Here is a 25,422-nt window from a genome sequence, read left to right as displayed (position 1 = left end):
CTCACAAGCAGCAATCTTCACCTGGTGCAAATTAGCATAGCTCCATTGGACTTCAGTGGACCTATGTTAGCTTATGCTAGCTGAGGATTTGGCCCTTGAGATGCAAGTACCTTAATTCTGTGTTTATAGATGAAAAAACTGAGCAGTTAAGTGACTTGCTGAAAGCCAATGTCAGTGGCCAACCTGGCATGAGAATACCAGTTTCCTGGCTTTCAGACAATTCACTAGGCCACATTATCTTGCATAATACAAAAAGTCTGGGATAATTAGGGCCAAGTTTTCTCCATTGTATCTTCACTGACTTCAGTAAGCTTATAAGAGGGATGAATTCATCCCTTAGAGCAAGCCCATCTTGTACATGTAATGTTCTTGCTGGTTTTGTAGTTTAATACATCAACTAATATTTTGGCTCTGCTGCTATTTTTTTTGTTTTCTGCTACATAACACATATCCTGTATTAAAATAGCAAGACATCAAAATGTCACAAGTATTATTCTTTATTATTTTACCATGGCCAGAATTATGCCCTGTTCCTTCCAGTACAAATAAATAACTGTGTCCTGCCCTGGTGGGTTTCTCATCTATTTGCTGTTAACTGTTTCGTTCTAGATCAGGCAGGTACATTCCCTCTCAGTGCTGACTTACTGATTAGGGTAAAAGGTGAGATTCCTTGGGGCCATATCTACCCTTCGCCCTCTGAGCTAGGAACCCCTAACAAAGAGATGTCCTTTGAGGGCCATTAATAATCCTGATTCTGTCTGCGCACCGCAGGGGATGGCTAAAAGAAGTGTCCTTGCACACACTTTGCACAGCCTGCCTAAAGGCCTGAGAGAATTGCAGTCCCAGCACAAACTGTCCCTCAGTTGTGCATGGTATCCCAAAGGGGGAAGGGAAGACTTGATGACAGAACAAGGAGTAATGGTCTCAAGTTGCAGTGGGGGAGGTTTAGGTTGGATATTAGGAAAAACTTTTTCAGTAGGACGGTGGTGAAGCACTGGAATGGGTTACCTAGGGACGTGGTGGAATCTCCTTCCTTAGAGGTTTTTAAGGTCAGGCTTGACAAAGCCCTGGCTGGGATGATTTAGTTGGGGATTAGGTCCTGCTTTGAGCAGGGGGTTGGACTAGATGACCTCCTGAGGTCCCTCCCAACCCTGATATTCTATGATTCTATGACTTGGGCTCATAGACCTGCCACTGTCCTCACCAGCCCATGGAGCAGGACCAGTGTGGCAGGAGGAATATGTGGTAACCCATACTGGAGTATAGTAACAGGCAAGCTCCTGCATACTGGGGAGTTCTGGAAGACTCCCCAGTGTCCTCCGGCATGGTGTGACTCAGTATTGCCCCTTAATTGGGGCTGTGCCTTAAATTATAAGCTAGGCTATGATCAATTGGAACTGTGCTTAAATTAGAACACATTCATTGCTAGCTCCCAGCATTGTTCCAAGCCCTTCATTCAGCAGAGCACTTAAGTATGTGCTTAACTTCAAGCATGTGCCTCTCAATGGGACCTAAGCATATGCCTAAAGCTAAACCTGTGCTTAAGAGTTTGCTGAACTGGTGCCCCCAGTGAGCATTTTCAGGGGATGTGCAGCCCACAGAACTAGATCTTTGGGCTGCATCTCAGTGCTATAATTAGCACACGATCTTTATAAGCTTTTATCCCAGTTAGTGGAATTGAGGCTATTTTTATTATGCATATCAGTGTCTAATCCTGTTAGAATCCTCCTAAACTGTGTGCCTCAGTAATTATCTCCTGGGTTAGCTCAGTTTGCACAAACCTATAAAAACCATAGAGCCTACACTAGGGTCAAATATGACCAAAAAATATCCAAATAAAATGGAGAGCGGACGCGAGGGATTACCAAACTCATGTTCTCAATCCAATGAACCTCTCCCAACATACAGGCTGACATGGGGAACCATGATGCTGAGCTGCTCCGGTTCTCAGTAGGGGTTATAAATCAGAGGCATCTTTGACAATAAGGCACAGCTTCTGCGCATGCAGGTTGGGGAATTACAAGGAACACCGAGCAAAACAAAGTGTTTATTTGAAAACAAATCTTCTGCTTCGCTCGAGATTTCTGCGTCGCCCTTGAAACCTCACTGGAGAGAGAGCACTAGACACAAAAACTCAGCCGCAGGATGACTGTAAATGGTGATTTTCAGAATGTATCCTGTGTTTACCAGACCGGGACCTAGGGACTCGGGTCTCTGAGTAGAATGTTTATACATTAATTAGGGCAAAATGAGTGCAGGGCTGTCATTGACTTCAGCCCTGCAAATGCATCCAACAGGAGAATTTAGTTTAAAAGCACCAACTGGAGTGATATGCTGCATGGGGAGAGGATGTGTGGTAATAATTGGGAAATGAACCATCTACCTCTGCATCTTAGCTTAGCTGCCTTTAGGGGCTAAAGCCACTTGTTATATCAGGGATCTTTTCTGTAGCTGCACCTAGATCCAGTGTAAGCAATGGCGCAGTGCCAAGCAGGCAGGTGCCTACATGCAGGGGGCAGGAGTGTGGAGATATGTAAGTGTAACTCCTGTGATGAAAGTTGGCAAATTATTGACTCTTCTGCTTTCAAGAGTTCATTCCTGTTTAAATGCCAGGGAGCTGCTGAAAAGCATACACTCTGCAGCTGAGCAGTTTCCAAAGGCATGCTAGACTAAACCCCCTTTTAATGCTACAGTACATTTCAAAGGGAATCTTTTTACAGCAGGTTTAACCAGCTGAAAGCATTTGCTTGGCACCCCAGCTCATCTGGTAAAGCGCCAGCTGTTTGTGCTGTATAATGATGGTAGACAATCACAACATGACAGGGTCTGATCCTGCCAGGTGCTGAGCGCTCTCCACTCCCACTGAAGCTAATGGCAGCTGAGGATGCTGGCCCCTCTCAGATGGCTTTGTGTACAACAATTGTTGTGCAATTGCAGCCGTGCTGCCAGGCGTTGCAGCATTTGAGGTAGGGATGGGCAAAGCGGAGTGGATCTTCACCGAAAACTCACTGAACTAACTCTAAAGTCCCGGCTTTCTTTGAGTTTACAGGCTTTCCCCTCCTCCCACTTTATAGGTGTCAGTGGCTCCTGGCTTCAACAAAGTAAAGCAGGGCGTTCAGCAGCAGCCCACTCCTTTGCGCTTTGCTTACCTGCTCACCCGCCCCAGCCCAACTTCTCCCCCCACACACAAAAGAAGAGTCTCTCCCTCCATCTCTGCAGAAGTTTAATCTCACTGTGCTGGGGTGAGGGCTCAGTCTTACTAAGATTTCATGATTTCTACCAACGTAGATATTATGGAGCATTTCCTATTAGACTATAAAGGATTATCATGAATAATTAGAACTAAGCTAATGTGTGAAGCACATTCTGGGATGCATGATGATTGCTGTTTCAGCTGGGTTTCTTTGCTTCAAAGTTAATTTGCAAACATCAGTGCCTTTGCAACAGGCCTCCCTCTCAGTCGAGCGAATTACTGAGGTTCTGCTCTACTGGACATACCCCGAAGGAGCTTGTTTTCAGGAGATTTCTAGACCATTTTCAGTATTGTCAGCCCCAAGCATTCAAAAATCATATGTCAGCCCCCTGCTCCAAATTATGAGGTTGGCTTCCAAATCATGAGTTTTTTTTAAAAGTAATATTTTGGGGATCTTTTTATTTGCTGTCTGGTTTCTGCACCTTTGGGGTGCACTTGGGTCACATTTTCAAGCTTTTCTCTGCAATCTGTAGGACTAGAAACATACTTTTCTTTTCAATGAAAGCTGAGATACTCATCTAATCACAGGACTCCAGGAGCTGGGGCTTTATGAAAAACACCAAATATCAATAGACTCCTGATAAAATTTGCAGGAGCTGGCAACACTGCAGTTATCAGACTGAATAGATGCAGAGTAGGGGTGCACCCAAACCCAATCACCATATGCAAGCTTTCCTGAACAGTGGGAAAGCTCTGATCATTTGATGAGGACCATCACAAAACAATCTATTGGGTCCCCCTGGGAATACCCTGGCCCTCTGCAAGCAACACAGAGTTCCTTCTGCTCTCTCCTCCCCAACAGGAGTTCCCAGCAAGGGAATGGAGTGGCCTCAGGGGACCCTGCAGCAGGGGTGCAAGTTTGGGCAGCCCTTAGTGCTGGCTTATCCTGAGCCACGGGCCAAACTAGCAACCCCTGAAAAGGGTTAGCTCTGTCCCTGCACTGGCACTTGTGCCAACTCTTATGTCAGGCCAAAAGTCACGAGTGGTTAAACTGTGTATTAACCCACTGCACCACCGAGCCCTGCTTTTCAGTTGTTAAAAATACACATCTATATTTGCATGATGACATCCAGCTAAAGTCTGACCAATATAGAGCATGGCATCATGCTGAGGTATCAGGTCTTATGCTCATGTTTATTAAGGGCCTGATCCTGATCTGAAACTGATGCAAATCAGAAGTAACTCTGTTCAAATCAATGGACTTACTCCCGGGGAAAACCAATGGGAGAGCAGAATGAGGTCCTAAGTATTTCAATGCAGAGTCACACTTCCATTCCCAGTATGGCAGGAAAATAAATTCCACACATAGGTTCATGTTTAGTCTGTACAGGATTGAATTACATTATAGCCTTAGGAAATGGTACAATACTCTAGTCCACCTGACCCTCCACAGGGATAGGATGTGTTGGCCTACAGAATCAAAATTCTGTAGCAGTTCCTGTAGCCAGGAACATGTGATAAAAACATGTATATAATGTACATGAAATGCAGTAAGAAGTGAATTTTGTTAGTTGTGGTGGCGGGGGGGGGGACAGGACAGGAAAGCAGCTGCACGATGGCACATTTTACTCACAAGCTGGCTTACTTGCAGGGTCACCATGGTTTGCAGAAGTAGCACCTTGCAAGTAGCGCCTAATGCAATTTGCAGTTTGAAGCTGCACATCTGGAATAAAGCCTGGTTACAATTTAATGATCTGTGTCTGAACATCTCAGGATACTACAAGGCATTACACTCAAGATCAATGCATTATGGTCTATGAGGTTAAAAAAATCCACTTGTAAAATAAAACAAAACTCAGAACCCAGTCAAAATACAGATTTATACAGTCTTGGACCCCATCCTGTAGTTCTTCCGTGCATGTAAGTCCCATTGAAGTCAGTGGGAATTTTGCACAAAAAAGGTCTGCAGGATCCAACCTTTAAAATGGTATAAGTGTGCCTTTGCATGAAGCTTTGCAGTGGATTCTATCAGTTTTCCTATAACTATAGAACAAGGATTGTGTTCGTCTATTGCATGACAACTAGAGTTTTTACGGCGCACACTCCATTTCTAGTGGTGGGAAGGACTGGGTGCCCCTTTAGCACCAAACAATTAATTATACACCCATTGTAAAGCAAGGCAAATTAAACATAAGAAGAATAAGGTCTATTGCCTGGTAAAGTAGGCACTTTAGAGACAGATTTTAAAACATAAAAGTAGAAACACAATAAAACTGTTAGTAAAAAGCTAAGAACTGCCTCTTGTAACATGTCCTGTAGGCCACTAATCTTGGGCTCTACAGGGGAGTGAGTTCCAAAGGTGTAGGCATTCCAAGGAGAAAGTCCTTCCCCTGGGCATGGAAGGCCAAATTCTGCTCTAATTTACACTAGTCAAAATTCAGGGTAACGTCATCTACTCCAGATTTAGACCACCGTAACTGGGAGCAGAATCTGGCACAGAGAGTCAGATCTCACAGCCGTAAACGAGAGTAAATGAATTCAGTGGAGCGATGGTCATTTACACCAGCTGAGGCTCTGGCACAGAGCCTTTCAACATACAGTTTGACAGCAAATGCTTACACTGGTGCAATTTACCTTAAGCAATTTAGAACAAGGTAAGTCAAACCGGTAAGAGCCCTGTTGTGTGCTGGTATGGTATGGAGCACATGTGTTACTACACCGATGTCGAGACACCAATGCAAACGCTCCTCCTCTAGGCCAGCTGTGGGGCAGCGTACAGTTTTGCTGAAAATTAGTTTTATCCCCACAAACAATAGCTGGTGCAGACACCACTTTAATCCGTTCTTCCAGATGCCATCTTGTGCCAGCAAACACAGTTCCCACCTTATCTGAAACAAGTCACAGACAGCTCACCTTCATCTAGATCCCAATTACCCCCCCCCCAATGTTAGGGGTCTCATTCCCCTCCTACATCAGGAGGTAATTCAAGTAATGCCACTGAAAGAACAACTCCATTCAAATTAATACTAGTGCGAGAGAAGAATCATACCCTAGGAGAGCAATGAGAATATAAGGCCTGGCTTACCCCTGTGATATGCCAGTTTTATGCTAGTGCAATCACATTAGGCCAAATTCTCAGCTAGTGTCAATCCATGTAGCTTCACGGAAGTGCTTTAAAGCAGCATGTTTCTCAGTGAAAATGTTTGGGGAAGACAGGGAACATAATGCCTTTGGCCTTAAAGTAATGAAAAGGGAAACATGCATGCAGCTAGAGAACTAATCAAGACTCAGGAAGGAGCAGAGCTGCAGTCTTGCTGCATTGTAGATAGGTGCTTGCTTGTGTGTATGTTTCTCTGTGTAGATAGATAGATAGAAAGATGCTACAATATCGTTTCAGATGCTGTGACATGAAAGACAATAAAATCTGGTCTATGTGACAACAAACCCCTGTCATCTATTGCAAATGGAACCTATCCTGTAGGTCCTTATTGCCATAAACATTTGGAAGGAGCCCTGTTCAGCTGCTTCTTCGCTCACTACAGAGGGCTGCACCAGTGCTGCTGTGAAGAGCTGGGGGGTCTACACTTTATAGCTGTGGTTAAGAATTCCAGGGTGGGAGGGGAGCCATAAGAGTTGTATAGGACAGGCTTGCAGAGGGGTGCGGGGGAAGTTCTATTAAATGGAAGCAAGAGAAGCTTGAGATCTGTTAATTAAAGCATGTGCAGATGGTTCATGTTATAGGACATATGTGTGTGCCTCGCCACATAACTGAAATCCTATCCAATTAATGGTCCAGGATGGCAACTCCAATCTTGGCGATGAGGGAAATGCGGGAAAGATTTATAACAGAACACAATGAGAAGACGGCATGAGAAAGATGAGGCAAATCATGGGTGGATGTCACATTTTTCATGTGCCAGGCAGTTGCCGAGTGACTCGTTGTATTAAGCCCTTATGATGCGGCAGTGTGGGTGGGCTAGAAGATAAGGCATGGGAACGGGAGTCAGGGCACACTTCACTCCTCCGTACCTCAGTTTCCATGTCTGTAAAAAGGGGGAATTTGGGTTTGCCTGCCTTTGGGACATGCTTTGAGCTCAATGGAGGAAAAGTGCTAATTAATAAGGAGCTTAGTGGCTTCATCTGAAAACACCACATTTTGTGGACAGGCTTCTGCAGAGAACTGAAATTGCACCTTCTGCTGTGGGCCAGCAGATATTAAATTTAATGCCAGAGACATTAAATTACATCAGTGCTTTCTACTCTGTGTAAGCTGCCAACCAGCTACCAGAAACAGTTTAAGGTTCCGGTTGCCATCTAAAAGCTCAGAATGACCAAGCTACCTCAGAGACCATTTCTCTTTCCTTCTGACCCAGTATAGGAGCTATATTTGTCCAGACTACATAAGCTAGTTTCCCCAAAGGCAGGACTTGCTGGAGACGAGGGCAGGGTGTTCTTAGTCACAAGCCCTCACCTCTGGAATTCCTCCCACCAGAAATATGTCTGGGCACCAGGCTGGTCATATGCACAATGTATGAGAAGTTGCACTTTGTTGTCTATAACTGGCTTTTGGCTCTAGGGCCAGCCAGCCTAATTGCAATATTTTTCTCTTCTCTGTCCTCTAAAGCGTGAAGTGCACTTCTGTATTTACCTCCTTTCTGGATCACTGTGGACAACACTGCCATCCTGCCTGTCACTCAGGCCCATAACCTGGGCATCATCTTCAGCTCAGACCTCTCTCTATGCCCTCACATTCAGCCTTTGTCTATCTCTTGCACATTCTTTCTGCAGAACACCTTCCTATCCATCCACATTGCTGAATCTCTTGGTCAGGCTCTCATTATCCTGAATCTCAATTATCCTTTTCTCCGGCTTTGACAAATGCCGTCTTGCCCCACTCGCAGCCATTTGGAATAGTGCTGCAAAGATCGTTTTCCTGGCCCGTTGCTTTGACCATGTCACCTCTCTCTTTTCATCCCTCCCCGGTTCCCCCTTCTCTATCACATCAAACATAAGCCGCTTGTGTTCACTTTCAAGGCCTTTCATAGCCTATCCCAACTCCATCTATCATCTTTCATTCACTGTGGAGATGTCGTCTCCGACCTCCAATCAGCCTATGATGCCAGCTTCCATTGCCCACTTGTTAAATTTTCAAATAAGCACCTTTATGCTTTCTTCCACGTTGCCTCGTACACATGGGAGGAAGGAGCTCCCCGTGATGCCTACAAACGACTTGACAACAATTAGGCTGTTGTGTGTTGAGACCACTACTTATCATGCTGACCAACATAGTCTCTTTGTTTCCTTTTGCTCGTCTGTCTGTGTGTCTCCATCTGTTGTCTACTGTCTTATACTTAGATTGTAAGTCTTTTGCGGCAGGGATCAGCTGTTTGTACAGCACCAAGCACTAGGAGATCCTGGTCCTTGACTCAGGCTCCCAGGCATAGTAATACAAATTAATAACAAATAATAACAACAACCGACTCTAGTGATGGGTGCTGTAAAAATGCCTGTGATAAAACAGATAATAAAAATAATGAGCCAGATTCTTAACAGATATAAATCGGTGTAATTCGATAGAGCGGCACCAGTTTATACCAGCAGAGGGTCTGGCCCAATAACTTAGAGCCTCATTGTGCCTCAGAGATTAGTGTGGAAATGGGAGATCCTTGCACAGAGGACGTCTCTGCACATAGATCTCCAAGAGACGATCCATCCCAATAACAATGACATTTTACTCCCGCATCCACAGCATTTTAGATGCCATTGTGCGTTAGAAATTGTGGAATACATGGCCCAGTGTGTCTCTTTCACAATGGTCTGGCTTTGCTTTGGGAATTCAGGGAGAGGCACTAACTTAGTAGTGATACAAAACAACCCAGCAATATGTTTCTTAAAGTAGAATTTTTAGTGCAAAAATATATTCTAAGAAAGTTAGAATAATACAACCTACAATTTATCCTGTCATTGATCTTTGAATAAACCACACAAATATGTTGTATATTTGACATATTCATAATGCAGTAAACTCATGTCATTGGCTCTGAGATTAGCTCGGATAAAAAAAAGTATCATAGTAACTATTGCTTGTTTTATGTTAATTTAAAAAGAAAACAATTAAATAATAAAAATCCCCCCAAATCCTGCGGATTAACAAATTATCAGTAAACCTAAATTCTGGGTTAAGATCTGCTGCAATGTAAACCTACCAATACATAGATGAAAGCACATATTAACGGAGATGGAAATGGACTTTCAGGTACGTGTATGGCCCTCATTGCCATAGTATCTGAGCATTTCACAATCTTTGAAGATGATTTACATTCTGTGAGGTGACAGATGGGGAACTGAGCCACAGAGGACCAGATTTTCAAAGGCACATAGGGGCCTAGAGATACTGATAGATGCCTACTAGGATTTTCAAAAGTACATAAGCCGGTTAGACACATCACTCCCAGTGATGTCAAGGCACCTATCTGCATCTTACATATCTTTGAAAGTTTGGCCCAGAGAAATTAACTGACTTGCCTAAGGTCACCCAGGAAGTGAGTGGCAGAGCGTGAAATTGAATGCAGCTCTCCTAAGTCCCAGGATAGGAGCCTAACCACTGGACCAGATCTAACCAACACACAACTCAACCAATGTACAAATTATTAGAGATGGTTGATCTTTTAAAACATTATTTTAATAAAACTTTTGAAAATGGTTTTGTTATTCTGGTGGATAAAATAGTCTGATTTTTCTGAAGTTTTCTGCTGAAGTTTTTTAATTGACCTTTTTTCTTTTCAGAAAATGAAACTGTTTCATTTCAAAATCAAAACATTTCATTTTCAAAAACATCCAGTTCTGAAAAAATACCAGCGGGTGACAAAGATAAACCAATCACAACTGGCAATGGAAAAAACCCCCAACCCTCCAAAAAGTGACAAACAAAACCAAAAAAAGAAAAACAATAAGTGAAAATGATAAATAAAACCCCAAGCCTGATATATGGAAAATGGGAGAAACATCTTCATCAAAAATTGGACACTTTCCAGGAAATCAAAATGTGTTCCATTTTCAAAAATAGCTAAACATTGTTTGCAAAAGCTACGAGTATTTAGGAGAAGATTAAAGAGCCTTGAGTCTCTTTAATTACCAAAATTATGAAGGGCACTGTGAAAACTCATCAATCCTTATTTTTTTTACCCTGTCTCATAAGTTACCTAGGGCAGTTGTGGAATCCCCATCACTGGAGGTTTTTAAGGGCAGGTTAGACAAACATTTGCCAGGGATAAGCTAGGTTTACCTGGTCCTGCCTCAGTGTGGGGGGTAGGGCTAGCTGACCTCTCGAGGTCCCTTCCCGCCCTATATTTCTATAATTCTATAATACGAGAATAATGTGACATAATGAAATTAAGGGACAGTATTTTTCCCTTAAGGGACATCAATCAAAGGAGATCATTAGAGTGTTGAAAGACATTGTGCACAATTTTCAAAAACACCTGTTACTTAGAAGCCTAAATCCCATTGACTTTTAATGAGACATAGGCTCCTAAGTACCTAAATCATTTTTTAAAATAAGACTTTGGCTCCTAAGCTACTTAAGCACTTTTGAAACAAATAGTAATAATAGCAGTAACAATAATAATGACCAATGGTTTGTTACAATGCCTTTTCATTCAGTGTCAATGAGTCCTGGGTTGGAGCAGTGGAGCTAGAGGAAAGGCTAAAGAAATTAACTGATTGTAAACTGGTGCTGAGCCATTACTAATCTGACATTAACCATAATGAAACCTCCCCACTTACCTTAGCATCTTCAGTTTCCTTTAATTTTTTTATTATAAACATATTCAAATCAAGCTCAGAAAGGGCATCACTCAAAAGAACAAAACAACAGCAAAAATCCCCATCAAATCATTTCACGGGGAAATCACATGGCTTTGTGAGTTCAGGTTAACAAAAATTCCCAGTCATGAAGTATTTCATGCTATCACAAGATACTTCTGTAATTCACTTCTTATATCTTAGCCAGACTGAAAAGGGCTTAAAATGTATATTCAATTCCTTTTTAAATGTAAACATATCCTGGTGAGCACAGTGCAAGAAGTTGTAAGAGGGACAGAGAGGGAAGGGCACATGAGCTGTTCTGCTCTGTAAAACAAAAATAAGAAAAGACTCTATCATGGCCCAGACAGATTAGCTGAATCATCAGGCACTGTAGGGTAGACAGTTTCATAGAACAAATGTAGTTTGCTAGTGAGTAACCTCTGCCCACAACTAGTGGTGCTCAATACAAGCACAGGAATATATATCCTAGTGCATCACATTGGCAGGATTAGCGCTCTAAGCTATTGATACAATAGACTGCATGTATACTTTAATAAGTAAGTAGGCTTTTTACTTACATACATATAGTGTGCCCCCCCCCCCACCTCAGACCACTAGGGCAGCTTTGTGCTAGTGGTTTTAGGAAACTGAGACACAGTAAGATGAAAAGGCCAGATTTTCAAAAGAATTCAGCACCCAATATCTCCCATTTAGGCACCATGAGTTCTTTGGGACCGATCTCATGATTTTTGAATGTTGGGGTTGGCAATATGACCACAGCCCTCCTGTGACAGAACTGGGAATTGAATGCAAGTCTCCTGAGTTCCAGGCCGGTGCTTTGACCAAAAGGGGCCTGATTCACCATTGCCCTGCTCCTTGGGTAGTCAATTACAGCACAGGAAAGTGGATGGAAAACACCATTCTTCCAGTTAGGTAGCAATTCACAGCTGCTTGGCACCGGTATGAGTGACTACACAAGGCACATAGCAGTGGTAAATTTCAGAGTAGCAGCCGTGTTAGTCTGTATCCGCAAAAATAACAGGAGTACTTGTGGCACCTTAGTGGGAGCCGCAATCGGCCGGACCTGCGGACAGGGCAGGTAAACAAACTGGCCCGGCCTGCCAGGGGCTTTCCCTACACAAGCGGTTACCCCAGTTTGAGAAACACTGGGCTAGATGATATAACTGATTTTCAAATGCCAGCTCCATTACCAAAAGATTGGCATTATATTTTTCAAACCTCTCAACACTTAAATGGGGAAACCACAGTGGCATGCTGCTGGATACAAGATAGGGGGATTTATCTTTCTGTGGTTTTCCCACTTTCAGTGAAAAGATTAAAAGCCATTCTTTGACCAAGAAATCATAAGAAACAAAACAGCCTGCAATTCGACAACTAACACAGATTCTATTAGAGAAGAATTAAGGGAAGGTATATTTTACCCCACTGAGGCAGAGATAGCTGGAATTTACTGTCATTTACTGTGCATGGATGTGCAACTTATTCCTCTGATGCTAGGACAGCATTTGTTTGAAGGTCCTTGCATTGCCAGTCAGTTCTGAGTCCCTTTGCTGCCTTGCAGGTTTGGTTTAGGCAGGCAGATGTCAGCTACATCACGACACAAAAATGTTAGCGTCCGGAGGAAAAAATAAATGATACGACACTTGTGGGTTTCTTTTGTTTTACAACAGAATTAGCCCAATGCTAGATCTCTCTAGCTAGATCAGTGTTTCTCAAACTGGGGTCGCCACTTGTGTAGGGAAAGCCCCTGGCGGGCCGGGCTGGTTTTTTAACCTGCCCCATCCGCAGGTCCGGCCGATCGCGGCTCCCACTGGCCGCAGTTCGCTGCTCCAGGCCAATGGGAGCTGCTGGAAGCGGCGCGGGCCTACGGACTTACTGGCCGCCGCTTCCAGCAGCTCCCATTGGCCTGCAGTGGCGAACCGTGGCCAGTGGGAGCCGCGATCGGCCGGACCTGCGGACGGGGCAGGTAAACAAACCGGCCCGGCCCGCCAGGGGCTTTCCCTACACAAGCGGTGACCCCAGTTTGAGAAACACTGATCTAGCCATTTTGGCCAGCATGGAAAATCAGCTGTAGCTCAGGTGTCAGTCAAACACTAACAACAAATGTTGTCCTCGTTGGGAATTGTAGTGACTGTGCTTTGGGAGCTCTCAAGCCGGGAAGTTATAAAGCGGAGGAGGGGGGGAGAAAGAGAGGGTCAAAGGCCAGTGACATACATATGTAGCACCTGGTAGAAAAAAAGTAGAAAAAAGTCCAATATTTTAGCAGCTCCTGTCCTGTATAGCACTGCTCTGGTTAAGGGTCTGTTGGCATTTGCACGGTAAGCCCCTAGTGCTAAGAATCTATACCTCAGCTTTTTCTCAGTTACCTCAGTCTGATACTGGTTTATAGCACCCCAGATACCATTAAGTTATTGGGGTCCAATTCTGCATTTTACTCAGGCAAATTTCAAAGTCAAATTTAATAGAAGTTCGGCTAGAATAAGGCCTACAGGACTGGGCCCAGTATTCCCCCGCCCCTTAAAATAATCAGTTAATTTGTTTCTAAGAGAGAGAGGACATCACAATGCAGATTTTTATAAGATTTAGATGCTTTTTAATGCTAAATTCAATGGCACCTGGGATTTGACTTAATTTTACAAGTCAAATGTTTCATCGCAGTCCAGTTCCCAGTGAACAGGTGTCTGCATCACAAAAACTCCACCACAGCTGGCACTAATTGGCAAACTTGTTGGCAGAGAGTCCAAGATCTAAAACTGGCTTGGAGAGTGAAATATCCTCTGGCCCATTGCTGTTGTTGTGCCAGGAGTGAGGCACAGTGACAGGGTAACATGGGGAAGCCTAGGCTGACACTGCCTTGGGAATAAATGTATATATAGATAGCGGAGGGTGGGGACACGGGATTCATCTCCAGAGCTGCCCATCTGATACTTTTCATCAGCACCAAACTGACTAGAAACATTTTGTTAACTTTAAATCTTTCAGGTCTTTAATCTTTTTTATGATCTGAAACCTCTTGAAATTTAGAATTTGATTTTTTTAGAACAGATTTAGAAATTGACTACAGTAGTTTTTCCCAGACTTTTTTTGTTTTGTTTTTTGTTACCATGCATTTTTTCCACCAGCTCCCAGAACAGATACAAAGGTGACCTGCAAAAATTACACACCTCAGGGAAAGCCATTTGTAGTTTTAAAGAGAGGAATTAAAAACAGGGGCCAAGTAAAGCACGTAGAAACATCAGCCCCCAATCCCATTCTAAACTCCTCTCATCCAGGACCACTTTGAACCTACAATACTTTGCATCTCTGTTCTTGTCTTCATTAGAGCTGTGCAAAATGACTATTTTTTCACTTCATGAGTCTTCATGTGTAACATACTTGCAGTTAGTCATATGTCTCCTCAAGCACATAATACATCATAACAGCAATAATTAATATTCATTATTTCTCTTCCCAAACTCTCAACATTTATAACAGCAAACTTAGTTTCTTTTGCATCAGAAGCAATGAAACTTCATTTTTTTCCCTAGGGCAAAATCACAAATGTGGGTGAATTTGTCCAAACCAGAAACAGGACATTTCCAGGGCAAAACAATGTTTTTCTCTGTGTAAATTCTGCCTCTCACTTGTTCAAACTACTTGAGGTGAAAACGAAAAGCATATCACTTTTTTGTAAACTCAGGAAAATATGATTATCAGCCAACAAAGATTTGTTCATCTGATGCTAAACTGTGATATTCTTTTATGTATTACAGAACTGTGTTAAATATATAGGGTATGTTTATTGTTCCAAAAATTATCTGAAAGGTAGAATATCGTTCACAGATGCATGCAAATCCAACAGCTATCAGATATTAAAAACATTTAAGAGGGTGATTTTAAAGGGACAAAAGGCCATTAGGTACCCATATCACTGAGAGTTAGGTCCTAAACTCCTATTTGTGCTTTTTAAAATCTTTCCCTTAGCTTTCCTAATACTACAGCTGATATATCATTAAAATCCACCCACATTCACACTAGATGAAATTCAAAACCAGTGTTAAATATCTGAGGCCAAAATCATCCCTCGTCTAACTCTACGGATACCAGTGGAATTACACCAGAGATAATTTGGCTTTCTAATTTCATTGGAAAAGGCTGTAAACTTGGGAGGGAAAATAGGCTTGTAAATAATATTCCTTAAAGATTTAATTTGCTGCCTGGCAATGTAAATTTTTGTACCTCTTTCATGTCCGTAAAGGTTAATCTCTCTCTGTCCTGCTCTTTTCATATGCATGAAGAAGATGAGATTTATAGATCAGCAATCTATAAACTGGACCCTGGTGTATGGGGAAACCAAACTAGTGCAGGCCAAAGGCAGCTGCTGCTGTTACTGGCAGAACTGTGCTGCTGTGAATGTCAGCGGCTGGGAAGAGGCTGTAAACATGGAGAAGGAAGAACCCACTGAGCTGAAAGAACAAACTCTCCGGACCTGTCTGACACAGGGGTCAGGGGGTCACTGGAAGCTGGTGGAGGCAGTGTAGCAGATTGGGGGCTCACCATGCCCCCTCCGACATCATTTAGACAAACAAGCAGATGGCAGGTGTCAGCGGTGACAAAGAGCCATCTGTGCAGCGGGGACCATCCCCTCCATTCTCTCACAGGCTACTTCATTAAACCCTCACTTCAGAGTGACTGTGCCGTAGCCTTTAACCAATGGGGCCCCCCAATAGGACTTTTTTTTTTTTAAAGGCTGCCTGCATTCTGCTCTCCGCTACACACAGACAACTCATTTTTGTGCCTTATTTCTTCCAAAGGGAGAAAGAAACACAACAAATTAAAAACCAGGCCAAAGAAAACTTTATTTGCACAGGATGGAATCTGTGCGCATAAACAGCTGAGGATGTTTTTTAAAATACACTTCAGCCCTGCTGGTTGTATAATTGGGTAGGCAAAATAGAAGCCGGTCAGAAAACAATGAAGGAATCTGCAGCCTGGGGTTTTGTTTTTAACTTTGGAAGAGATACAGATGCAGAAGCTTAAGGGAGCAAATCCTGAGGCCCTTTCTCAACTAAGCAAAAGTGCAGAAGGCCTGAGTAGAAACTGAGAAAAGACCTGATTTGGCTCTTTGAACTTATTCTTCAATCTGAGGAGACTGAAATAGCCTCTCTTTCTCTTCCAAAGTGCCCAAGTCCCTGTAGAAAATGGGACTTTAGGCTCTTAAGGCACTGAAGTGTTTTTGAAAGTTTTACCCAATGTAAAAAGCTCAGCACCTCTAGAATTGGCCCTGGGTGAACATAGCTTGACTAGAAAGGTAAACACATGTTCAAAGCGGCTTACAGTTGGGCCCCTTAGATGTCAAGTTCAGGCGAGGTGAATATCTGATTGGATCCTGTTTTGAAAGCCCTATTGCAGCTGCTGAGTTCTCCAATAGCTGCAAGTTACCTGCAGTATCTGAGCAGCAGTCCAGAGCAAGGGTGATGTCCTTTCTTATCAAGGAGGGAAGCTACTTTTAAAAAAAGATATACTGAGGTCTGGGGATCTGGGAACTTTGCAGGCCAACCACAGCTCTCAGACCAGTCATGCTGCTTTAGCCTCCCCTGCAGATCCCTGTAGAGAATGGCACTGAGTGTTTAGCGACAGATTTGATTGTCTTGGGAAATCTCATTGGAGTTCTCAAGCTATTTTCTCTGTTACTCTCACCCAATTCATATAGAAAAACAGAAAGAGCTGTGCAAGGGTAAGTGGAAAACACCAAGAGAACCCCCCCACCCCACCCCACCCCATCTCATAGGATTTCCTGGCACTAGACAGAAACAAACCCAAGCAACTTGTCAGATATTGGGCTTGTCTAACTACAGATTCCCCAGTGGTTCAGATAAAATGAAAGCCAACTCAAACCGCCTCCCAAACTTTGGAACAGACTTGAACAGAACTTTTGATAAGGTCTGAAAAAGTTCATGGACTTTTTTCAAGGAGTCTCTGGACTTTCTGGTCTCAGCCAGGGAAGTGGAAGCAGTGACATACTATGTCAAAGGCTATACTTGCATTATTACTGACCCTCGTCAATGCCAGGAAGAACTGGCAATCGCATAAGAAAGCACATCTGACAAGATTTCTTGACCAAAGAGGCTTAGATGGGTTTAGAACTGCTAGGCTTGGGATAAACATCCCCTTTCTTGGGCAGCTGTCTGTCTATCAGTCTGCTGGTATAGGGGTCTTGGAGCCATGGCTCCATCTCTGCCCCATTCCCAAATGGGGGAGCAGAGACAGAATAGCCCTGTGCTCACCTGCAATTTTGTCTGGCTTTTACATGGAGGGTAGGGGTGAGGCAAAGCGGCAGGCTCCCATTGCACACCCACACAATGGCCAGCAAAATCCATCCCTTAATTAGTATGTAGTCCCTAAATCCTCCTGGGAGTGTCCTAAATCCACTTGGTAACTCTAAGTGACAGCTTTTACAGTTCAGTCACTGATTTAGTTAAAAGCTATGTCCCATCACATATGGGAAGTCACTTCCCTATTAACTACCCATTGCAAAGGCTCCCGTGTATCATTTAATCTGGCAAAAGACTGAAATCAATTAGACTCTAGAACTTTGTTCCTCATATATTAGGATCAGATGGGAGATGCAAATAGCGAGGCGGGGGATAGGGAGAGATTAGGGCTGATGTTTTCCACATTATTATCCGTATTGATGGTACAACTTGGCCGAATTCACCTGCCTTAGCACGGGGTGGAGTCAGAACCCTTACCAAGCACTCATGTTTATTATATGTGTTTATTGTGAATGCTTTGCAAGCCTGGTGAGCCTGGGCCATGCTTCAAGTGGTTCCACTGCAAAAGGTCCACACGGCTCCAACATCCAGTTTGAATAGTTCTTTGCAAAATATTTTTCCTTACTAAAAGATCCATCATTTTTGCTGGCAATAAAACATGTTTAAAATTCCTTATTCGTGTTAGTTAACAAAACAATTTTGTAGTAAATTCCCACCAATGGATGAAATAGGCTCAATTTACATTTAATGGTATATAGCTCAGCCCGCTGACTGGTCAAAGTGTATCATCTGTGGTTGCGAATGCCATTGTGGTTGATATCTGCCACTGAAAAGTGGGTGTATGTGACCATGAGATGGTCGAGTTCAGGATCCTGACAAAAGGAAGAAAGAAGAGCAGCAGAATACGGACTTTAGAAAAGCAAACTTTGATTCCCTCAGGGAACTGATGGGCAGGATCCCCTGGGAGGCTAATATGAGGGGGGAAAGGAGTCCAGGAGAGCTGGCTGTATTTTAAAGAAGCCTTATTGAGGGCGTAGGAAAAAAACATCCTGATGTGCAGAAAGAATAGGAGAAGCTTGGCTTAATAGAGAAATCTTCGGTGAGCTTTAACACAAAAAGGAAGCCTACAAGAAGTGGAAACTAGGACAGATGACTAGGGAGGAGTAAAAAAATATTGCTCAAGCATGCCAGGGTGTAATCAGGAAGGCCAAAGCACAACTGGAGTTGCAGCTAGCAAAGTATGTGAAGGGAACCAAGAAGGGTTTCTACAGGTATGTTAGCAACAAGAAGAAGGTCAGGGAAAGTGTAGGACCCTTACTGAATGGGGGAGGCAACCTAGTGACAGATGATGTGGAAAAAGCTGAAGTACTCAATGCTTTTTTTGCCTTGGTTTTCACAGACAAGGTCAGCTCCCAGACTGCTGCACTCTGCAGCACAGTAGGGGAGGAGGTGAGCAGCCCTCAGTGGTGAAAAAAACAGGTTAAGGACTATTTAGAAAAGCTGGACATGCACAAGTCCATGGGGCCGGATCTAATGCATCTGAGGGTGCTGAGGGAGTTGACTGATGTGTTTGCAGAGCCATTGGCCATTATCTTTGAAAACTTGTGGTGATCGGGGGAGGTCCTGGATGATTGGAAAAAGGCAAATATAGTGCCCATCTTTAAAAAAGGGAAGAAGGAGAATCCAGGGAACTACAGACTGGTTAGACTTCCCTCAGTCCCTGGAAAAATCATGGAGCAGGTCCTCAAGGAATCCATTTTGAAGCACTTGGAGGAGAGGAAGGTGATCAGGAACAGTCAACATGGATTCACCAAGGGCAAATCATGCCTGACCAACCTGATTGCCTTCTATGATGAGATAACTGGCTCTGTGGATATGGGGAAAGCAGTGGACATGATATACCTTGACTTTAACAAAGCTTTTGATACAGTCTTCCACAATATTTTTGCCAGAAAGTTAAAGAAGTAAGGATTGAATGAATGGACTATAAGGTGGATAGAAAGCTGGCTAGATCGTCGGGCTCAACGGGTAGTAATCAATGGCTCGCTGTCTAGTTGGCAGCCGGTATCAAGCAGAGTGCCCCAGGGGTTGTTCCTGGGACTGGTTTTGTTCAACATCTTCATTAATGATCTGGATGATAGGATAGATTGCACCTTCAGCAAGTTTGTGGATGACACTAAGCTGGGGGGAGAGGTAGATACACTAGAGGGTAGGGATAGGGTCCAGAGTGACCTAGACAAATTGGAGGATTGAGCCAAAAGAAATCTTGTTGTATACTCTTATCACACTAATTTCACATTTACCAAGTTCTACCATCAAAGGGAGTAATCGTGACCTGTAGCCAAAGGCCCACATTGGCTGCTGTTGATAGGTGCACACCTCTTACCGCCTGGCAGGAGCTCTGGAAGAGCCAGCTGGTAGCCAAGAGGCTCAGTGCTACACATGAGGCACATTGCCCTTGAGAGCTCCCAGTCAGTACAGTTCCATACCGCCCTTAAAGAGGGTCCCACCTGGCTGGTTGGTGCAGAAGAGGGCAGGGCCATGGCCCTATATCTTCTGTGTCCTCTTTGAACAGGCTAGTGCCAGTAGACACAATTTGCCCCCCGAAATTCCCAGCAACACTTCAAATTAAGTTTCTCAAATATGCATGAAATGCAAATTCAATAAGACCGTTATTTTGAGGCATATTCTGATTGAAATCAATGGAGCTGTGCTGATTAACACCAGCAGAGAATCTGGCCCACTCAGTCTAAATGCACTGAGTCTGATTTTGCTCTCACTTGCACAAATGAAAATCAGGAATACTTTCATTGAAGTCAATGGAGTTACACTAGCAGAAAAACTGATGTCAGATCAGAAGACGGCCTAGTTTTTGAAGCTTTATTTAAAATGTTATGTTCTTTAAATCACTTCTCTTTCTCCAGACAGCATTACAGTTTAAAGTGTGTTTAGCAGCTGGCTTTATATCTTTCTGACCTCACTTCACAATGTCTGTGTTTTTGTGAAAGGGTCAACTCAGACAATACACAAGGGATGCGCTGCCCTTGAATCCAAGTATGGGGTGTTTTTTGTAGCTCCAGCTCAAGCAAATGTGGCAACATTTGACAGCTTTGACCTGCTCAGCTATAATTAGCAGCCAGGAGAAAGGGGACAAATGCAGTTACCTCTCGCCACAAGTCTCTCTGCTGTGGGATGAACTTTGATACTCTGTCTTGGCTGTAACAAATGCCCCTAAGTGTATCTCAGTGCAAATGTGTTTCCTTTTCATTTTCAAATAGGGATGAATCCAGCATGTTGGATTAGAAATTTCCCATCACTGACAAAAGTGGAGGAAAAAAAGCCATGTAAAGTTCAAGAGAAGGGCAGAAGGAAGAATGAAAACAAGATGAATTAACAGGTTTCTGCGTTCTTCACTTGTAGGATTTTGCGATAATCTGTACTTTAAAAATAATTTTATTCAGTGGAGTTTTTTCCTGGCCAATCTTGCATGAAGGAATTGGGGGTTTTGCTAAGGTAACTTTCATGTTCAATCCCAGTTGTCCACAATTAACAGTAGGTGCAAACATGCAGGCACAGTTATTAAAAAGAAACACTGATCAAGATCCCTCTAAAAAAAATCAGATCTAAAGGTTTTTGCTTCTGTTATGTGACTTAGATAATTGTAACATATGTGTATCTAAAAGGAATTTATTCTACAGTAATCATCTACAATAATGATGGGGGAATGTTCATGGGTGGAAAAAAACTGCTGAGACCGGTACATTCAATAAATGCACTTTGTAGACATGTGAAATACATTTGTACCTTGCTTAACAATACTACAGAACCAAAGGGAGGGTCTGTCTTCCCAAGCCCCAGGCCATAGTCCTGATACTGGTGCAGGTAAATAAAATGACCAAAGGTATGTGACCACACCCTTTGCAGCTAAGTCTGTGCAAGCCCTCTGGCCAGATCTCTGCTAGACTGACAATTTAAAAAGCCAGACAAAGATCTGGCTGCATCTTTTGTGGTTGGGACCATGTATGCACATGCCACATCAGTGTGAATGTGATCAGGGAAAATTAATTTTAAATCTGACTTCGGCCTACAATGTCCCACTAGCCTATGGTGTCACCAACATGGTCTGCTAGCTTTGCATCTCCTAACACCACAGACTGCTCCTATCCTCTTACTTGAGAGAATAGAAGACCCATTGATTTGATCACACACTTCCTCATTTATTACTAATACATTCATGCAGTTTGGGAATATAGCAGCCAATCGTGTGAGCAGTTATAACAACCAACCAACAGTGAATACATGCAACAAATATAGTTCCCACTTCCCAGCCATGTAAGGGCTGAAATTTGTTTGTCTGAAACATTCACCAAATAACTTTGAATAACAGACACAATCATAAAACACAAAGTGGGTTCAGGAACAATTGAAGAGAAATAAAAGCAAAATGTGTCAAATACATTGTTTACTAAAACAAATTTGCTAACTCTAGCTGTCAACACGTCTCTTCTATAACACCACTGAGGGTATGTGGAGGGGTTAGTCTAATACCTATGCAACTTCTCGCCATGAGCACACAGAGCTGCACCATTTAAGTTGCCTCTGAAGTGCAACTAGCGAATTGCTGAGCAAGTCCAAATTTGCTCCCCAGGCTTTATGCAATGTGCTGCTCCTGCCCCTTTGTCATCAAGTCAGCTGCACCCTTCTTTGTATTGCTGAAAAATATGTTAAAGCAACCCACAGGGTCACACCTGTCAATGGAAGGTCTCATTATTTACCAGAAGGGGTGGGTGGGTTCTGATGCATATGTCCTTAGTGGCAAGCTCTCACTGAAGAGCTTAGGAAATAATAAAACAACCCCCAAAAGATATTAGTGAGGCAAATACCACTTGATATAGCTCGGTGCCGATGCCAAGCTCCAATGCCACAAGTTCTCAATGTGCGCTAGAAACTAAAGAATCCTATTCACAGCACCTTATGGAAGGAAACACCAACCAAAATGAGACCTTTACATTTTCCTGTGTTCCGCAGTTGGAAGAACTAACACTTTTAGCTGAGAGACAATGCCAGGAAATCTATTCATCTACACTGGGTATTCTAGAAATACCTGTTTTCGTGGGTCCATATTTCTTCCATTTCTAAAGTGTCTTAGAAATAAAAGGCAACTTGTTGACACTATTTAAATCCCTTTGGCAAAAGATCTCGAGAGTCTCTATGGAAACTGCTGTGAGAGGCAGGTCTGAGAAGGCTGTCACAAAGGGGTTTGGAGAAGAGTTGTAAATACAGAGGGCCTGAAAATCGGAGAGTGGGGTAAGAGCTCTGAAAAGGAGAGAACCAACCCCAGAGTGCTTTTTTCATCACAGAAAGCTGCTTTCTCCCAGCTGGAAAAGAGAGGGGTGTGCTGCATCACAGCCAGGGAGGTGTGTCGTGGGCAAGAATGGGCAAAGTTCAAATTCAGCTTATTGCAGCATCTTTTTAGTTTTGTTTTTTTTAACGCTGACTTTGGTGCTTGTAAAAAGTGCCAGGCTGACAGCTCAGGAGACAGAAGTCTTCTGTTTATCCTGCTAGCGCACAGGTTAGGAAGCTCAGGAATTCTCACACAGCCCCCTGCCAGAATGCCTCAAACTTGATCAGCCTGACCACTCCAGTGGGGAAAGCATAGTTCAGCCTCTGCAGTCACTCAGCGCTCGGCTATCCACGGAGACTGCTACGTTTTATGGAAATGATGCTAATGGCTCTGTGATGTGGGGAGACTTCTCTGAGAAATGCACTGAAAAAACCCAGCTATCATGAAGGTTGCACAGGCAGCAGAGAACAAAAAATGAATTAGGCATTTTCTAAGGATGGCCAAAAACTGTTTGGCCATTCTAATCGATTGTCCTCCTTGTATTTTATACCGTGAGGCTAAGCCTTAGATTGCAAGCTCCTTGGGCCAGAGACTGTCTTTTTGTTCTGTTTGTGCAGTGCCCAGCACTGGGGTCCTGGTCTATGACAGGCTCCTAGATGCTATGATATAAAGTAAGAATAATAGTAATTTTCAATGCTGCCTAGGGGTTTGGACACACAGAATTAATGGGAACTGGATGTCCAATCCCTTAGGTAGCTCTGGAAATCTCAGCTGATACGTATATTATATACTTTGATTATAAAGCTGGACATTCCTTCTTTTTGTTGAAGGAGGAGGAAAGCTAAGGGACAGTAAAGTGGAGTGGGGGGTAGACCGGGGGAAGAAGAATATAAGAAGAGAAGAAAGGGAGAGCAGCAAAGAGAGATCAAATATAGGAGCTACAAAATGACCTCCTTCCCCTCTTTCTCCAAACCTTCTTCTACAGAAAGGGAAAGAGCAGGACGAGGGACCCAACAGGGGGAGAATGTTGTTCAGCTTATTAACATAAGTATTGACTTCCCATCTTAAAATGTTCCCATCTTTAACAGCTTTCCTCTGATTTTTAAATCAACACACTGTACTAGTCATTGCTGCTGCTGTCACTGATATCTGGGTCAAGCTGATCCTTCCATCCACTGAAGAAATAAACAAGTTAGCATAGCATTGCATTATCAGAGAACTGGGCCTCCAATACTGGGAGACTTACATTCTAAGGGCCACATTAGGCCCTAGTTTACATTCATTGGGATTGGGCTCAGTGGAGTGTAACTGGGGGGAAGAATGTGGCTCTGAAATTCAGTTCAGGTAACTTCAACGAATACATCCAGTTCTACTGGAGATGTACATAGAACTGAAAAATACTCCAAGCCCAACATTTTCAAGTGTCCATTAAATGTGGGTACCTTCATTTTTAGGTGCCCAATTTGAGACACTTTAAGGTGTGTCAAGTTGGAGACCCCAAATTAGTAGACACCTGAAAATATTGGCCTAAATGTCATATCACAGGACACATTTGTTCTTGTGTAGAACCTGAGATGGATCTTTCAGTGGTTTTCTGTACCTCAGCTGTTCGAAAGTTCTGTTCAGGGAAATGGAAAGGATTTTTTCAAATCATTGCAACTACTGCAATGTCATCAATTAAACATTTTAGGCATTGAAGGGATAAGGAAAGGAGGGAGGGGAAAGAATGAAGTGTGTTGAGTATGGAAGGAAAAGAAGAGAGAGCAAATGTGGAGATGGAGAACAGAAGGAAAGGACAGAGAAGGAAATGGCAGATGAGAAAAGGAAAAGAGAACATATGATAAAGAGAAGTTATGGTCACAGAAAAGAAGTATTAAGTAATTACAGCTTGTATATTTTAACAGCAGTATTTCTCCCTATTGCTTTCTCTGGCTAACATACCAAATTTGTCCCTCTTTTCATACCTCAGCATCAGCCCTATGTGCTAAGAGAGGTAAAGAGGAGAGGAAGTGCTGTTACTGTGGAAGGCATTACTAATGTTACTGCCACTTTATATAGCATTAAGGTGCTTTTATCATGTCACCCATCTCTGAAAGAGAAGACAGAAGCTGATATAGACCCGTATACTCAAAATATCTAAAAGGAGAAGCTTTGTACTGTAGGCTCTTCCAGATCTGGGTCTACCATGTCTTTATATTCCCCCTGTGTGGTCATGTCATGGCATTATGATGTCATGGCATAACACCACAACATTTGTATCTTCCTGCCCTGATGTTGAATCCTCACTTTGTGTTTCAATATTATTCCATACTGCAGCAATGAAATTGCAAAGGTTAAGCTTCCATCATATTCACACACACTCAGTAGTTCCTTACTCCATGACGAATAACACTGGAATCACCTGCAATAATCACCGAGTAAGACACTACTCAGTGTGAGTGAGTGTGGCAGAATCTAGCCCATAGTGAAGACACATCAGTATGGACCTTAGGGATTCTACTACCCTTTCTCATATTCAGTAGTACTGTACTCTGCAAGTACTCTCACTACAATTAATGTGACTTCTCTCGGAGTGAGGCACAGCTCAATGTAAGGGTGATAGAATCATGCCTTACTTCCAGTGGCTTCACTGTGATATTATGATGACACAATACCTAAAATAAGTTGAGGGTTCTTTAACACATGAACCCATCCTTGGGAGAATCCTGTGGGGTTTTGGTGACAATCCTACCCAGAGCTGCCGATTTGTATTATTTGGTTTCCCAGTACATATGGCTGCGAAAAGAGGAGGTGTCACTTATTTG

Source organism: Emys orbicularis, chromosome 3 (assembly GCF_028017835.1).
Source record: "Emys orbicularis isolate rEmyOrb1 chromosome 3, rEmyOrb1.hap1, whole genome shotgun sequence".
NCBI classification, from domain to species: domain Eukaryota; kingdom Metazoa; phylum Chordata; order Testudines; family Emydidae; genus Emys; species Emys orbicularis.
This window is presented reverse-complemented; position numbering follows the sequence as displayed.